The sequence below is a fragment of the Lepisma saccharinum genome, chromosome 26 (genome assembly GCF_977018435.1).
Source record: "Lepisma saccharinum chromosome 26, izLepSacc3.1, whole genome shotgun sequence".
NCBI classification, from domain to species: Eukaryota; Metazoa; Arthropoda; class Insecta; order Zygentoma; family Lepismatidae; genus Lepisma; species Lepisma saccharinum.
Genome location: NC_139254.1, coordinates 1136567 through 1149893, shown reverse-complemented (window position 1 = coordinate 1149893; position 13327 = coordinate 1136567). Strand labels below are relative to the sequence as shown.

The 13327-nt window shown below is 37.1% G+C and overlaps 1 protein-coding gene across 1 annotated transcript in view; it reads left to right on the top strand.

The window, feature by feature from the left end:
* Positions 1-3005: 3005 nt before the first annotated feature.
* LOC145979436 (zinc-regulated GTPase metalloprotein activator 1-like) overlaps positions 3006-13327 on the top strand; it is a 180669-nt gene continuing 170347 nt past the window's right edge. The window contains exon 1 of the mRNA XM_083112329.1: positions 3006-3023. The gene's annotated coding sequence lies outside the window, so the exon portion shown is untranslated. The remainder of the gene's footprint in view (positions 3024-13327) is intronic.

Sequence of the window (13327 nt, the reverse complement as noted above, 5' to 3'; positions counted from 1 at the left end):
ATTCAAATGTCGAATTCTAATAAAAGTTCTTGTTCTGACATACAGGGAAGTAATCTTTTCGTTAACTTCAGGAAATTTTGACTGAAGTACTGTCTTTAGAGTGTCCATAACTTTATGTTGCTTGGAAACAATTGACCCATGGAAGGATGCAAACACAATCTCAAATTGAATAACTTTTTCCATATCCGAACCACTACGTGCCTCCACCGGGTACCGAACTGGAATCCCTCGATTATAAGGCGATGACGCCACCACTACGCCATCGGGGAGGCCCTCAAAATAGAAATAGATGTGGTGCCAGATTCCTTAAAGCCCCAATTGGTACACTCTGCAACAGCACAAGAATGTTTACCTTTGGCACGCTTATTCATGGTACAGACACCGAATACACGTAATACGACCTAAAATTACTCGCTTTAATATTGAAGACAAACAGCACAAGCACTTCTGTAAACGAATACCTGATCGTTACTACTGGACCTGCAGATTTTTCTGACATCTGGGAGAAATCTGTGCCTCGAAGTTGGCTTATACCGAACAATGAAAGCCATGTCGCTTTCGGAAACTGGAAGCAATTACTTTCCATTTGAATGTTCCCAACTGCAGGTATGAACCCCCTCGGTGTACATCAAATCGTCTATCGAATATCCTTTACCTGGAGGAATCGTTAGCGTAAGGCTCTATGAACTCAGAAGCGAACCTTGGTTGAGGCATGGGTGTGTATCATTGTGTGTCTTATCTATTTCATCTTTCATTTTTATTTCATTGCCCTAGTTTGCTCTATATGTCAAAAAGCGACGTGAAATAATAAAAGAGATTGATTGAATTGGCGTTTTAAGTCCAGTTTATGTACATTGAGGCTAATTGTACCTACAGTTTAAAGTGGGATCCGAACCACTACGTGCCTCCACCGGGTACCGAACCCGGGATCCCTCGATTATAAGGCGATGACGCCACCATTACGCCATCGGGAGGCCCTCAAAATAGAAATAGATGAAAACGTTAATTGGTTCAGTAACGATCTCGCTACCCAGCGAAGGTTTAAGGCTCGAGTCCCGCCTGGACATTGTGTCCCTTTGCGGGTGTCCATCAATTTCATCAATTCGTTACTCATCCTCGCCTTCCAATTAGGTAAAAGTTACAGGAAAGCAACCCAAAAATAAGAAAAACAAATATTTGCCTCGTAATGACGCAATTTGACAAGGACGAACGCAAGATTTTTTCACAGGAGAGGCAGCAGTGCTCAAAGAGGGAAAGGTTTTGGAATGCTATCTCTCTAGTTAAGAAAATCCTCTTAAAGAAAATTCCCCCACTAGGATATATTGCATAGACATCCTCCACCCACTGCATTTTGTCTATGATTTTGCAATATACTCGTACTTATTATGTTACGCAGCAGTAACTTCAATTAATTCTTGTCAACAATAAGTCGCCCCTGCAAAGAAGTTGCTGAAATTCTACTGCTGGAAATTTTTACAATACAACACTACCTGAATATATGTACAATATATTGACATAATTTGATGCATGTTTCTTCCGTATAAAAAAAAAAACACTACGTGTTAAATAAAAATTAAATAAGAAGGATACTGTTATAGACATTCGTATTATTGAAACTGATGGCAATATTTGCATTCCTACGGCTTAGACGTTTATTATTGCGTAACTGTAACTTCATAATAATAATAGTTTTATTCACACGCACACAACACCGACATTTTGGAGCTTCTCGTGGATGCAACTCGACAGAACTCATACCACTGCATTTTACATACTAGTGACTAGCGAGGCTCTGGCGTCTGGACTCGTGGCCATTATAATCCTTGGTGGGGCTCGTATTGTGTTGTCTTTACATGTTTATGATTGTCCCTTCATCCGCCTCATCTTATCACGATTCATCCTCTTCTTCGCGATTAGCCAGAAGTAGCAGAAAAACGAAATAATAATAAATCAATACGTATGTATGTGTCGTTCATTTAAAGACGAATTTATACTGGGTTGATCGCTACTATGAGGATGAATGATGAACTAATGAGTGGAGAATGAGACAAACATTGCTATATGCCTTACTATGGTTCAAACTGGGGCCTCTGGCTTCCTAAAGCGTTATGCTGTCATGGAGACCCGTTATATACATGTAGAGGGACTTACTTAAGCCTTTCCGTTCAATCTTACTCTCTCGATCCTGTTGCAGTTATGTCCATGGTATAATTAATTAAATTAGTAAACTATTTGCATGAAAATATGCGCACGAGACTCTACTCCCACCCCTCTCCAGCACACACAGGCATTTAAAATTGTTTCACTTTACGATTTTTCGTGTGTTCTATCTATTGTGCTCGTCTCAAGATGAGACTCTCATCTAATAATCATTTAACTTCATTGCTGTGTCTCGTAATCAAGGGGTCCCGGGGTCGATACCCGGTGAAGGCACATGGTGGTTCGGATTCCACTTTAACCTGTAGGTCCAGTCCCGATTAGCCTTACTGTGCATAAAGTGGACTTAAAATACCAAATCAACCAATCAACCAACCAACCAACTTTATTGCTGCGTGTAGAAGTGTAGACAAATAGTGTTAAAGAACCAAAGACATTGATTCCCTTTTTGCTGAATTCAGCATGAATTTATTCGTTTGCCATCCTCAGTTAACTTGAGAAGGTACGGGAAAGCAGTGAAGAAGAGCTACATGTTATAAACATTGCTTCCCAAGAGTTATAATCGCCTCTATGAGGCGATAAACTTGTATGATTTTACATGTTATTAAGCGGCCCGAAGCTGAGGGATCCCCTTTTTGACGTCACTCTAGCAGAAGACCTTCACGTGCCGCCGTAGCGCGGGAAGCCGGAATAGCACCCCCTGGATCTCTGCGCTTGAGTTGAGCAAACGGGCAGTGTGGATCGTGAGATACGTGCGTTTTGACGATTCTACTCGTGTGCCATCTGTTGGATGTTTGTAGAACTGCATGCACAGTTGCATGGAGAGGACCATGGCATCTTGCAGTAGGAGCTCTAACAATGGGGTGGTAAGTTTATTTCTTGTTGACCTATTTTTATTTAATTTTGTAAGACGTGAGCATGAAATAAATGTGTATCGAAGTTATTAGAAAACTTCTAATATTTATAATACTTGAAATTGTTACCAAGTACGTTGTGAGCCAGTTCTTTATTTGTGTGTATCTACAGGGATACATTGCCCAAAAAAGGACAATTTCACCTTATCACATTCTAAGCAAATACAGAAGGAAATACATGTAGAATGCATGTTCTCTTGAACATTCTGTGTACTCTACCATTGCTTTTGCTCAGTATAAATGTCGTATTTTATGTTGTTGTAATTTGTAGGGTTATTTTCTAATATACAAATGTTTTTTTTTTTACATATGAAGATATGTAGAAATATAGTATCATTGTAAAAGAAATTGCATCGTGTCTCGTTCTTTTTTCTCACTTTAGTTTCTCAATATTTTCTCTTTCTCTTTTACTAGAATATTATGACAGCACTTACGTTGACTCCACTTTGAACAACATGAATAGTTACACCATTTCTAAAATAATAATTTCCACTAGAGTATGTGCATTTGAATGAAATGGAAAATATTTTGTTAGCATTTTACATTTGTTTTCATACAACTGCCTCTTCTTTCACAGGATATCACAATACCACCATGGAAGTTTTATGGTTCCTCCTGGAAAACTGACCAAATCGGAAGAGGGAAGACGAAAGTAAAAGCACGGATTTGTGATAATTTCAGATCATGCCACATTTTATTTTCAAATTTGAAAATTGAAAACCAGTAAATGTATCATGTGAAGAGATACATCAATTTTGACACAGGATGACTTTAGTGCATCTTGTATTTCTTTCAAGGATTAGAAATTACAATTATCCAACATAAATGCAAACAATAACATAATTTCTTATTTCAATTTCATTTCTTAGAAAAGAAGAAAATCATTATCTACGATGACTCAATAATTTGTTTCCAGATTCAAGCCGTATTTTCAGAGGTGTTCTGTACAATGCTATGAGCATATCTGTCAGATCCACGCCACCCATGTGGACAGAACAAACTGTGACTCTGGCTAGCTCTTGTATATCCAAAGATCGTCGTGATGTCGAAGCAAAAGGAAGAAAAAAGTTTGAAAACATTGAAAACTTTCAGGATGGACATAGCTAATGGTCTCATTCACTCACATACACCAAAACGGGGAAGACCATCTCAAATAGACTTACCACAGAAATAAGTAAAGCATCGAATAGCACCACCTCCACTTCAAGATATAAGATATGACAGTGTTGGGCATTGGTCAAAAATTACAGAGAAAGGTCTTTGCATATTATGTGTCAATGGTTGACAGGTTCAAAAACAAGGAACTGCTTTTCAGCATTTCACCAAAAGTAGGTAGAAGATAAATAACAAGCATATGTCTGTAAAATGTTATGTAATTGGTGATTGTAGCACATTATTATAACACAAAAATACTTAATTTTACGTTTTTCTTCATTTTCTTACTAAATATATTTTTGAATATTCATTATACTAAGAAGGAAATGTGGAACGATTATATTTTATATGGTACGATTCTAATCATTGTAGGAGCACTGTTTACCTATGTATAATTACATGTATGTCTCTAATGGGCAATGTATCTCACAGGATACATTATGTATCTCATTATGTAATACATAAATATGTAAAAATAAAATATTTTTGTCATAATTATACTGAAAACATAGCATGTATCCTATTAATTAATTTTTTTCAGCATGTCATATATGTTTGCCCGTTTAAGGGTTAAAAATTGAGTAGAAAAGGTTTTGAGAGAGATGTTTCATTTTCTTGTTATCAATCTGTTTGTTTTATTTAAGGCGCTTATTCCTGTATTGCCAGTGGTAGCGTCGTAGCCTTGTATTCAAGGGGTCCTGGGTTCGATTCCCGGTGGACGCACACAGTGGTTCGGATTCCACTATAAACTGTAGGTCCAGTCCCGATTAGCCTTACTGTGCATAAAGTGGACTTAAAACACCAAATCAATCAATCAATCATTATTCCTGTATTGCGGGACGGGGAAAAATAGCCTGTATAGCATACTATAAAAATCAATGAATCGAACCCGGGACCCCTGGAGTAGTAGCCGCCTAGTGGGTCGGCTATTTTTCTAGATAAAAGAGGAGCTTCGAGAAGACTTAGATGGGCAGGCCATGTGGCACGAATGAGAGAGGAAAGAAGAGTTTACAGGATTCTTGTTTGGAAACCCGATGGTAAGAGACGTGTAGCAAGGCCAAGACGAAGATGGAGGGATAACGTTGAGATAGATCTAAAGGAAATCTGTAAGGATGGAAAAGATTAAATTGATCTTGTCCAGGATATGAACAGACAGATGCTGGAAGGCTTGTGTTGCTGCAGCCATAAACCTCCGGGTTTAAGGCTCCATGCAAATGGGCGAATTTTTTCAAATTTTCCTGTCCATTCAAAAAACTTCTTGGATATTTCAAAATATGAAACATTACATCAGCTTAGAATTCCTTCTAGAGCATTGACGTGAAATTTCGTGTAGTTTTCTTTCACTGTTGTCTAGATATTATCAATATTTTTGTGATTACATAAGTCTATTAAACTATTGACAATATCTAGACAGCAATGAAAGAAAACTACATGAAAATTCACGTCAATGCTCTAGAAGGAATTCTAAGGTGATGTAATGTTTCATATTTTGAAATATCCAAGAAGTTTTTCGAATGGACAGGAAAATTTGAAAAAATTCGCCCATTTGCATGCCAAAGGTCCAGCCGAGCCTTAACAAGACTAGATCGTAGTTAGTTAAAAGAGGAGTTTCGTGGACGCATATTCATTCTGATGATAAACTGAGCAATACTGCTCTCAAAAAGGGGGTTTCAGAGCAGTATTTCAAAAGTGCATATAAGCATAGGCGTGCGCAGACCCTCTGATTACGAGGGGAGGGGGGCAAAAGCCTTGATGAAAGTTTAGTCGGGAAAGAAAAATCTCATTTTATCTCACTCTTTTAGTTTTATGCCATTGATGGGTATATATACTATGTGCGTGCATGTGGTGTGTGTATATATATAAAACATATGATTTAAATACATTACATAATCAATTCATCCGCCCCATAACAAACCAAATGATATAACGTCCCTTTTCCTCCAAACCAAACTGTTATAGCAGCAACTGTGTGAAGTACTTAATTGTTCTTACTTGTCCCTCTGGTAATCCACAATGCATTACAAAAAGGAAAGAACGAGCGAAGCGAGGAAGAAAATTTTTTGATCCAAATTTATATAAATTGCAAACAGTATTGATTTAATAGCACACAAATAATTCCATGGGATGCCATGGCATTCTCTTTTACAATTTTTCTCATTCAGATCGTTCGGCGTAGAGGAATAAATCTCGTAGCCCCCTAACTACTACTAATCTGAACTTGACAATACTATAAGGATAGCAGATATTACGAGCGAAGCGAGCAAGAAAATTTTATGAAATTAATTTTTATTTGTATAAAATTTGAAGTCTAGTGGGCAATTGCCCCTCTCTGCCCCCCTGCAGGTGCTCCTGGCTGTCTGGAAGAAATAATGCAAGAAAGACGTGAAAACTAATTCCATCTTCAGTATCCTTTTGTCCTGTTACTCTTAGATTCTGCTAGTCTTATATTCTTTTACTTTAATGTTTGCCCCCTAGAATTGATTTCCATCCAAGGTTGGGAGAAGGCAATGCCCCCCTGCCCTCTTGTGGTTGCACAACTGAACCAACCCCCTTCCCCCGTAGTTGCTTCGAATTTTCATCGGCTTGAAAATATGTTCATTTTCTTTAAGAGTATAATATCGTTTAATAACAGCAATAAGATTCCTCTACACTAAATTTCTAAGGGAAAGTATAATAATATAGGGGCATGGAACGTCTGGAAGGGGGGAAAAAATGGCCACCCCTACCCCTTTGAAAACGAATGTCATCCTAAAAGTATATATTTTACACATATAATTTGATTTCAGTAATAGTAGGGTGTAAAAGGTGAACTTCCATGTAGTACACCCAATTGTCAACCTCACTTCCACGTAGTACACCCTGGACTTCATTTTGCAGACGAACGAGGCTCTGGCGACTGGCACTATGGACAGTATAATTCTGTGTTTTGTCCTTATGTGTGCTGAGTACCCGTTTACAGCCTCAGCTTTTAACGGAAGTCAGAATATTTTAAGATTTTAGTATGGCAACGTTAGAGTTGTTATTTGTAACGGTAAGGGGCTGGACCCCGTATAATATGACGGGTGCAAAATAGCCTAAGTGCTGACGCACCCAAAATTTTAAATTAAAATTAAAATTTCAGTCATGGTAATTTACATTAATTATTATGCGATAATTTCAAATTGAAGTGGTGTTTTTTGAGGGGGCAATACTATTATCGAGGTAATATGCTCCATGGAAAAATACCTTGCTTGCACCTTCATGGAAAAAATCTGCGAACGTTATGGCCCCGTGCGCACGCCTATGCATATAAGTACAAATTCAGAGAAGAGAGTACTTAGAACATCCTCATTGTTATTAATCTTCATTGCTTACTGTGTTTCTTGTAATGAACTGTCTCGTTAATTTTTCTGCTTACATTTGTAGTTTTCCTTGTGTGTAACATTTCCGTTTTTGTTCATGGCGCAGTTTTTCCTGCTTTGATATGTTTAAGAGGAATTTGCACAATGATAGTAATTTTCGATAACCAGGAAGAAAATACAATTTGCTAAACTTTCTTCAAGGAAAACAATTGAATTCCAATTCCGCGTCAGTGATAGCATTTAACGGATTTGCAAGTTCCTCGTACGTGGTCTCGAGATACAATGCCATCGATACAAGTATCGGTTTTCAATACGAGATCGATATCGCCATTTAAAAATGGAGTCGAGACGGAAATTTGCTGTCAGTTTCGTCTCCTTCGAGAGTTTAATCAAATAGATCACATGTCATATCTAGAGCTAGGGTTTTTATGACTTAGCATATTTCTTTTGGTAAGGGTTATGTGTTCCTTAAATATATAGAGATTCATGTTGTGAAGACATTAATTGAATTAAGGGCATATTTGGCCGTTTCTACGTGATAAAGCATATTTTGATGGATTTTCGGTCATAATCAGCATATTGTCACGTGCCAGTTTCGATGACACAATGAAAGTTGCAAGGAGGAATGGTTTCTCGGAATCGACGAGAGATGGCAGCACGCTATATAAAAGGAGCAAGGGAAATTATAAAAAACTTAGAGCGGAAAAGAGGGATTATATATATTATAGTAAATTGAGAAATATATAAAAGAAGAGTTCAAATACTATAAAAGAAGTATATAGAATGTTGTATATAGTAAATTAAAAGAGTTTAGAATATGGCCGCATATGAAACGTTTAGGAAAGTTATTAAGTAAACGAACGAATTCAGAAATCTATCTCTTTTTATTTTCCTGACGAGGAGAACATCGTCAGTGTTTTGGTTGTTTGTCCTCGGTGGCGCTGTGTCAAATTAGACGCCCCGAAGCACTTTTCGGTTGCGCTTTTTATTAGTCGCACTGGGCCATTGGCAGCGCTTGTTATTAGCGATCCTGGTTATTCCCCTCTGGTCGTCAAATAGGAGGTGGCGCTATTGTCAGTTTAGTCGACCCTACTCTTTCTACAAGTATAGCTTGTATTGTTTGACAAAGAAGCGGGGGAAAAGCGAGCACATAAATAAGATTACGCTTTAAAGGAAGATAATAAATTAAACGAAGAAAAGAAGAAGAAGCCTTTTCGATTATCAAAGAAGAAGAAGCCTTTTGATAATAAAAGAAGAAGAAGCCTTTTCCATATTAAAAGAAGAAGAAGCCTTTTCGATTATACATACGTATATATATATATATATAGATATATATATTTTCTCTGTATTTTGTCAAGTTCGCAGAATATAGATCCGCATTTCACTATATCCTCTTGGCTATAAAACGCTTTCTTATTTGGAATTCTCAAACAAAGAACCTATCCCCCTGAGATTAAGATATCTGTAGCCGTGGTAAATAACATGTAAGTACGTACCCACAAGGGGCGTAGCAATATTTTAACTTTTTCAAGAAATATACAGTCACTTTCCAAGTGGATTCGTTCTTACTCCCGTGTTCACCCGAGGGTGTATTTTTTTTTGGACTGCAGCAAAATCTTTTTCATTTTTAATTGAAAATTCACATTTCAACTCATCAGGGTCCATAAAGTGAACTAAAAAAATAGTATGTATATGAAAATATTTCAGCATAAGTTAGAAACAGTAGTTATAAGGGCATATTTTTCAAATGATAGTGCATATTTTGTAAAATTTTAGGTCATAAGAGCATATTTTATTTTGTATATTTTGTAAAATTTTAGGTCATAAGAGCATATTTTATTTTGTATATTTTGTAAAATTTTAGGTCATAAGAGCATATTTTATTTTGGTAATTTTTAGGTCTGAATGTTTCTTAAATCGAAATCAGGGCGCCGTCGATTGCTCAGTGGTAACGTCGTCGCCTTGTAATCAAAGGGTCCCCTGTTCGATACCCGGTGGAAGCACTTCATGGTTTGAATCCCACTTCAAACTGTAGGTCCAGTCCCGATTATATACTTACTGTGCATAAAAGGGACTTAAAACACCAACTGAATCAACCACTCACGATTTCCACCTGTAAAATGAGGAAGATAATTTCCAGTGTAATGTGCCCAATGTAATTTATATTATTTAATGTCTATGTAAATATTTTAATAATAACTATTACTAATTCTAATTGTAATATATCGCATCACTTAGTCTCTATATTTGACCGCTGTACAAAGCGAGTACAAAGAACTCGGATTATAAGGAATAACCTTCAGAATATGAGAAGAGGCGATAGGAGAAACAAGATAAGGAAAATTCCAGTCTGTGAAAAATGAGACGGAAAAATAGTTAAAAGAAATAGTCAAGTCTCTTCTGCTTCAGAGCGTTGCATCATGAGCAGTGTTGCCACAATCTGTAAGCACAATTTCCCTTTGCAAGGGGTAAAATTTCCCTTTTTCGCCCATTTTTCCTTTCATCTAAAGAATTAATAATAATAATAATAATAATAATAATAATAAATATTATCGTTGATCCATGTTCGTATGTATGTATAAAATGTTAAACAATTTAACTTTGAAATGCTACGACGCCAGTGGTCCTGGGTCCGAATCCCCGCCTGGGATGGCTGTTTGTGAGTGCCCATTCATAAACTTCATCATATCATCACTCATCCCCATCTTTGCAATTAGCCACCCAATCCCAAACCCGGGTCATAAGGGTGAATGGTCAATAACCTCCAGCCCCAAACGGTAGCCAGTTGTAGACCAACCCAAATTCCACCCCTCCTCTCGAAACAAAGTATACGATTTTTTTTTTAAAAAAATATCTCATTTTCAAAACTGTAATCTCTTATAATGTTTAATATAATTAATATTGCGTCTGTCTTAAAATTTCCCTGAAAATTCGCTATTTTTCATCGAATTTCCCTTTTCCCTTTTCACTTAAAATTAGCTCCAAATTTCCCTCCAAAAGGGAAATTTTCCTTCATGTGGCAACAATGATCTTAAGTCCATGTCGCTTGCGCCGAGTCATTTGCGCCGAGGCTTCTTATCTGTTCATTTCCGCCGCGACATATGTCAAGACCTTCCTTGGTGGGTATTCCCACAATCCGGAGTGTCATTACCGCCGCGCGCATGTGTGTTTATGACGTTGCACAGCTCCAGCTGTGTTTAACTTCGATTGAAAAGGAAGGTGATTGGTAAATGAATGTAAGATGAAAGTATACAGGGTGACCTGTAATTAGATGTATTCCCTGAAAGGGGTTAAAGTACAGGCAATTTGCAATAAATTTGACTATATGATACCCCGTCCGAAAATTAATAGTTTTTGAGATAATCGAATTTCTATTGTTTTTTTTTTTAAAAAAATGACAATTTTCCACATAAAAAGATGAATTGAGGAAAAACTGCTCATTGTATGGCACATATTTCAGCGTTTTCTGATAGCTAACAAATAAGTGGTTCGTTGAAAAAAAGTATTTTCTCAAATAACAATCACATGTAAGTAACGGGTGAGTCTAAACTTACAAATGATGATAAAAAGAAAACACTCTTAGTTTACTAGGCAACGTATTATTAACAAAAATGGTATGACACGAAGCGTACAAATTACTTAAATTACTTCCTTGAGTCATCAGCTATCCAACAAGGTACAAATGTTGCTAACATTCAGATTTGTGTTCAAGAAATAACACTTCATTCATCTTCATGTGAATGGGATCAATGAACAATACAATTAAAGAACATTACACGTCTTGCTCAAGACGCCTTGCGACTTTTACATTTGGAGCCAAATGAAAGACTTAGTTTACAAGACACCGATAAACACCGCAAGAAGAGCTCAGGGAGAGGATCTTTACAACTGGTCAACACATCAAGGACACCATCACATCACGAGTTACGAGACCAAATGTCCGTAAAAACCTGTGTGCCTGCATTCGTAACAGAGGTTCCCACTTTGAGCAAGACGTGTAATGTTCTTTAATTGTATTGTTCATTGATCCCATTCACATGAAGATGAATGAAGTGTTATTTCTTGAACACAAATCTGAATGTTAGCAGCATTTGTACCTTGTTGGATAGCTGATGACTCAAGGAAGTAATTTAAGTAATTTGTACGCTTCGTGTCATACCATTTTTGTTAATAATACGTTGCCTAGTAAACTAAGAGTGTATTTTTTTTATCATCACTTGTAAGTTTAGACTCACCCGTTACTTACATGTGATTGTTATTTGGGGAAAAACTTTTTTCAACGAACCACTTATTTGTTAGCTATCAGAAAACGCTGAAATATGTGCCATACAATGAGCAGTTTTTTCTCAATTCATCTTTTTATGTGGAAAATTGTCATTTTTTTTAAAAAAAACAATTGAAATTCGATTATCTCGAAAACTACTAATTTTCGGATAGGGTATAATATAGTCAAATTTATTGCAAATTGCCTCTACTTTAACCCCTTTCAGGGAATACATCTAATTACAAGTCACCCTGTATATGAGGGATCTATTTTGGGAAATTAGTATGTATGTAAAACTGAGACTTGTAAGAGACGACAAGATGGCTGAGAATATGAAAATATCAATACATCGAAATGGACAAATGTGTTGAGTGTGTTCTTTCGAAGTACAGAAGCTCAGGCGATCTTTGAGGATGCCTTCGAGCATTTGCATACCTACAAGAATTCAAATAACGTTTGCACTGTTCTTGTGCAAGTGTATCGAAATATTGTGTTTATATATACGTAGCTATTACTTATATAATGTTTGCAAAAAATAACACTGTACTTACAATGTTTTTTGACGATTAACGATAAATGATTAATAGTTAATAAGCTGATGCTGATTTATGTATTTTGTGTTGTGGAATAAAATTGATACAAGTAATCCTGTGTAACGTCTTTTGAAATAAGCAAATAAAAGTCATATTTGACTCTGTGGATAGGTTTAACATTTCAGCGTAAACACAGATGTGCAACGTCATAAACATACGTTTGATTTTATGTTTTAAGTCCACTTTATGCACTATGCACCATGTGGCCATAAACACACGTGCGCGCGGCGGTGATGACACTCTGGATTGTGGGAAAAACAGCCGAGGAAGATCTTGACATATGTCACGGCGGAAATGAACCGATAAGAAGCCTCGGCGCAAACGACACCACACCTTGCATCATATCCAAGCAGCATCATCTGAATAACAGACTGTCCGCAGGTGCTGTCTCTGGCTGTTCTGCATATAGCATTCAGCGCAGCGTGTGTTTTAAAGTTTTGTTATGATTGCTTTTGGACCGGGATTAAACGGAACATTAAACGGATTATCGAGACTCTGCTGTATTTTTTAAACCAGTGACGTCATATTCACTAGTCATCGTAAAGCAAATGTCGGTGAATTGATTCGAAAAGATCGTCCTTGACTATGCCAGCTATTGCAAAATAACCAACATTATTAAATTACGGTGCTGACGACCCTTCGTGAGCGAGTAAGAAGACGACGACCTGATTTGTGGAAAAGCAAGTCATGGATTCTTCATCAGGGCAATGCTTCTGTCCACACGGCTTTGTCAGTCAAGGCTTTTTTGGCCAAGCATGGGATCCCTGTTAGAACATCCACCCTATTCGCCGGATATCGCTCCGTGCGACTTTTTTTATTCCCAAAGGTGAAATCAGCAATGAAAGGAACCAGATTTACGAGCGTAGAATCTGTGAAAACAAAAGCGACGGAGGTCATGAACAT